This window comes from Sphaeramia orbicularis, chromosome 19, assembly GCF_902148855.1.
Source record: "Sphaeramia orbicularis chromosome 19, fSphaOr1.1, whole genome shotgun sequence".
Lineage (NCBI taxonomy): Eukaryota > Metazoa > Chordata > Actinopteri > Kurtiformes > Apogonidae > Sphaeramia > Sphaeramia orbicularis.
Genome location: NC_043975.1, coordinates 1586421 through 1591794, shown reverse-complemented (window position 1 = coordinate 1591794; position 5374 = coordinate 1586421).

The window sequence follows — 5374 nt, the reverse complement described above, 5'->3', positions numbered from 1 at the left end:
TTGGTTCCTTTTGGTTCTTATGGTTCCTTTAGCTCCTTTGGTTCTTTGGTTCTTTTAGTTCCTTTGGTTCCTTTGGTTCTTTTGGTTCCTTTGGTTCTTTTGGTTCTTTTAGTTCCTTTAGTTCTTTTGGCTCCTTTAGTTCCTTTAAAGTTCCTCTGGTTCCTTCCAGGGACTCTCCTTCTCCAACAGTAGAACCCTCCTCCTGGTTTCCATCTGTTCTCTGGTGTTCTACATCAGTTATCACATCTGAATTCAAAACCTCAGACAGTGGTGGAACCGTTCCATCCTGCTGAAGGTGACTGAACCTCAGAACGCGTCTTTCATCCTGGTTCTCTAAACTCCGTTAAAAACTCCGTTAAAGCGCCTCCACGCCGTCTGACACCTCCTGTCATTAGGAGTGTTTTCGCTGCTGAAGGTCAGCGCTGAGCCGGCCCCTGTGGACGCCGTTCTAAACACACTCCACCGACGCAGGCCGAATCACACACCTTTAATGAATGTCTGACGGCCACCGGCACCGCGTCGCCACGGAAACAAAACCCCGGCACGCGGCAGCGTTGGTTACGCACCTCCAGCTAACAAGTGTGAAATGGTTCTTGGCGTGCAGATTGGATTAACAGACCCGGCCCGCAGGTGAGTCGCCGGATCACAGGCGGCGGCGTTTGAAGTTTATCTGCCAGGCGGTAATGGAGGACGGCAGCGGCGATACTTGACAGAGTTTAAGGAGCCCGTGGCGGTCGGCGGCAATTGCGAGGCGCGTGGAAGCGTCGCGGCGGATTAACGAGGTGGAAAGAAGCGACATTAGCTGGAAGTAAAAATATGTCTGACATGTAAATGCATGCACAAAACTAAAACTATTAACTGTGCAACGGTGAGCTTTGATGTGGACCAGTAATCCACCGTAGGATTCCACACAAACAGAATACATATGAGCACCTAGCATTAGCATTAGCATCAGTTCATGAACAGGAGTGAGTGGGTTAGTGATGGTTTTAATAAAAAAATAAACTAAAACTATTGAGTGTACAAGGGTGAGCTTTGATGTGGACCAGTAATCCACCGTAGGATTACACACAAACAGAATACATATGAACACCTAGCATTAGCATTAGCATCAGTTCATGGAGAGGAGTGGGTTAGTAATGGTTTTAATTTTTAAAAAATAATAAATAATAATAAAATTTTACTATTAACTGTACAAGGGTGAGCTTGATGTGGACCAGTAATCCACCGTAGGATTACATACAAACAGAATACATAAGAGCACCTAGCATTAGCATTAGCATCAGTTCATTAAGAGGATGAGTGGGTTAGTGATGGTTTTAATAAAAAAATAAAAAATAAAATAGAACTATTAAGTGTACAAGGGTGAGCTTTGATGTGGACCAGTAATCCACCGTAGGATTACACACAAATAACAGAGAAAAAGACAAATGAGAATACTAAAACACAGGGAAGAAACAGGTGTGATGACAAACACAATGTGAAAATCTAAATCACTAACTTAAACGTCCACATGTCAAATACATTGAGGTTATTCCATAACTGAACTGAAACATTAGGTTAATTTATGTTATTTTCCTGTAGAAAAATTCACTCTTTGTATTTTACCCACAATACACACGGCACCTAGCATTAGCAATTAGCATTAGCACCACTACATGAAAAGAGAAGTGAGTGTGTTAATGATAGTTTTAATATCAACAAGTCTTAATTAATCATCAAGACCAAAAACACCACCGCTCTGGGGCTTTTTCTAAAATGTTCAATCACTTTTCAACCTCTAATCCAACCCACATGCTTTAAAAAATCTGGTAAAGTAGAGTTTCTGAGCTTTCCATGGTTCTACTTTGACTTTTAGAGCTCCAAAGTGAATGTGTTTAGGTCCAAACACTGTTCAGCATCGATACATGGTAGTTTTATAATGGTCAAGTCACATGCCTATTGACTTTGAATCAAAAAATTTGAATTGAAAGAATGATCTCAAACTTTTTGTAGTTCAATAGTATAACATCTTAAGTTTCTAAATCCATTAAAATTTTGTCAAAAAAGGATTTTCAAGAAAATTACTTTTTATATAAACTAAAGTCAGTCCCTCGGAAAGTTCTTTAAGAATGAATAATAACATAACTTATTGCTATAATTTAAAATCTCAATTATATATTTCTATTTTCAATATAGTTTTATGACCTTTTATACATCCTTTTATCATTAAAAATCATTTTGTCTGAAAAATTGGTGTGAATTACATTTTTAAGCATTTTAATATCAGATGGTGCCAGTTATGTGGGGAATTTCAGTTTGCTCAAAAAACATGTTTTTTTTTTTTTTTTTTTTAAATCACCAGTTAATCAAATGAGCTAAACCAACGGAAATTTCTCAAAGTAAGCATTTAAACCCTCGGTTTAAGCATGGCTTCATTGGAATTTAAGATTATTTTGTCGCTAATCTGAAAAAAAGATTTTTTTTTTCCTACATAACCAAAAATAAAATAATTTCCAATAAATCCATTAGACATTTATGATAATTAATCTGGAAGTCCAAAACATCTACATCCAATTGTCTTAATATAAATAAAACAGATTTTTTTGTAGGTTACACACTGAAAATCATATTTGACTTACTCAAAGTAAGAACAGAATTCTATTCTATTCTATTCTCTTGGGGGCGGCTGTGGCTCAGTTGGTAGAGCGGGTCATCCAATGACTAAAGGGTTGGCGGTTCAAATCCTGGCTCTGACTGTCCACATGTCGAAGTGTCCTTGGGCAAGACATTGAACCCTAAATCGCCCCCAGTAGGGCCAGGCAGCACCTTGCATGGCAGCAGTCGCCCGCTGGTGTATGAGTGTGTGTGTGAATGGGTGAATGTTAGGAATTGTAAAGCGCTTTGGGCACCATGAAGGTGTAGAAAATGCACTATATAAGTTCAGTCCATTTACCATCTATTCTATTCTATTCTATTCTATTCTATTCTATTCTATTCTATTCTTCCTACATCCAATGTTGTTCATTACAAGTCGTTAATTTGCATTGTTCCTCCCAAATAAACTAAAATAAATCAAGACATCAGATGATATGAGATAAAAACTCTCCTGTAACTTGGACTAAGACTAATATCGAAACAGGAGTTAATTATTTTGTGTAAACAAAAACATCAGTGACGGGTGCTTTATTGGGTCAAAAATGTCAGATGTAGATGCGTATAAAGCCATCGGACGATCACTGAGAAGCAGACAGTTTATGAAATAAAAGAAAACAAAGTCAACGGTCAATATCAAAGCCAGAAAAATCACCTGAGGCACATTAATACTAAAATAACCCCATCATTACCTACAGACGCCGTCACTAACGAGCTTTAACCAAACACAGGCCTCATCAGGGGAATTTTCTTTTCATTATTGTTGGTTGTTGAAATTGTTCTTTTTTGTGGTTTATAGATTTCACTCAGAAAACCATGTATTGGCAAAACACCTAAAAAAAAAAAAAAAGATTAAAATGTCCAATACAGACTATTTTTATTATGCTGCAGAAAATAACCAAAAGTGGTGAAAATACAAAAAAACAGTGATTTCACATATGATGAACTGAATATAAAACCAGAAAGTCATAGATTCTAATTGGATTGATGTTAAATTCTGCAGAAGAAGCTGCACCACTCTGTACGGTTTAGGTTCATTTAACACTGATTCAAATCAAACTACGGTTCATTTTACTGAGCCACGTCCTCACTGACGTTAACTAAACCCACTAAAACAAGCATCAAACATTAAGAGCCCCCGTGTGTTTGTTGTGACTCTGGGCCTGAGCGCCGCCTGTGGTTCCGTTCACATGGACCTGAATGGATCGGCGCCTGTTAAATGCCGGCGTCCGTCACCTCGGCGCGGCTCCAGTCATAACTCACACACTTTAACCGCTGAACAAAAGGAGGAAACGCTGTGATCCGAGCGACGGAAAGCCTCCCGTTCGCCTCTCCGACCTCGGCTGTTTCTTAGAATTAAGGGGAAAATTGTCTCTTTGCGAAGCGCTGACAGCGGGCATCATTGTGCGTGGGTCGAAGGCGGCGTCTGGGCGCCGGTTCCAGGTCCTCAGTAATGGTTTCCAGCGCTGATAAACCCCAGCGTGCTCTCAGGTCTGATTGTCCCCTATTGATTGGTGTTGGAGGGCTTTAAATGAAATGCCACTAGAGCTGAACTCCTCTGCCTCTGAACGGCGGTCTACCTCCTGCCGCTGTCACTCAACGCCGTCGGCCCCGAGACTTGACTGAAGCGGAGCCACGAGAATGGCGCTGAGGGTCATTAACGGAGGACGAGACGCCGAGGACTCAGACGACGACCGCCGCCCCCTCGTCCTCTTCAATCTGTCACTTCAGTTTCCTGTCGCCGTCTCAGACTGACTCGGCTCTGGAGGATTCGCTTGTTGCTGCGGCCGAAAGACACGCCACGGCGAGGATGGACCGCCAAGGTGATGGACAGACGGCAAGGATGGACCGCCAACGAGCCTGACCCACAGCGAGGATGGACCGCCAAGGTGATGGACGGACGGCGAGGATGGACCGCCAACGAGCCTGACCCACAGCGAGGATGGACCGCCAAGGTGATGGATGGACGGCCAACGTGACGGACCGCCAATGAGACTGGCCCACAGTGAGGACGGACCGCCAAGGCGATGGACAGGCGTTGAGGATGGACCGCCAACGAGACTGGCCCACAGCAAGGATTGACCACCAAGGCGATGGACGGACGGTGAGGATGGATTGCCAATGAGACTGGCGAGGACGGACCACTGAGGTGATGGACGAGCCAATGAGACGGACTGGCAATGACTGGTCCACAAAGAGGATGGACCAGCACCAAGATGGACAGACCACCAATGAGATGGACAGACCGCCAATGAGATGGACAGACCAACAACGAGATGGACCGCCAACGAGATGGACAGACCAACAACAAGACAGACAGCCAACGAGATGGACAGACAACCAATGAGATAGACCGCTAATGAGATGGTCAGACGGCCAACGAGACAAACCATCAACAAGACAGACTGCTAAGGAAAACATTTCGACTTTCCAGTTCTTGTTTTTCCAGGGAACTTCAGTCAGACGATATCATACATGTAGAAGTGTGTGTGTGTGTGTGTGTTGGACCTGTGTGGAACCGGTCCAGGTTCTTGTCCTCTGTTGAGCAGATTAATTCCATATTCTACCTTTAATTGCGGCGTCATTGCGTTGACAGAGTGACCAGTGCAGGTGTAATCACCTGTTCATTCTGCTCCACACACTCATTAACGACAGCCTGCTCGTTTCCTCCTTCTTCTGTGATCTAACGTTTGAATCGATGGGGATTCAATGGTTCTGGGTCTAAAGCTCCGTCCAGAGG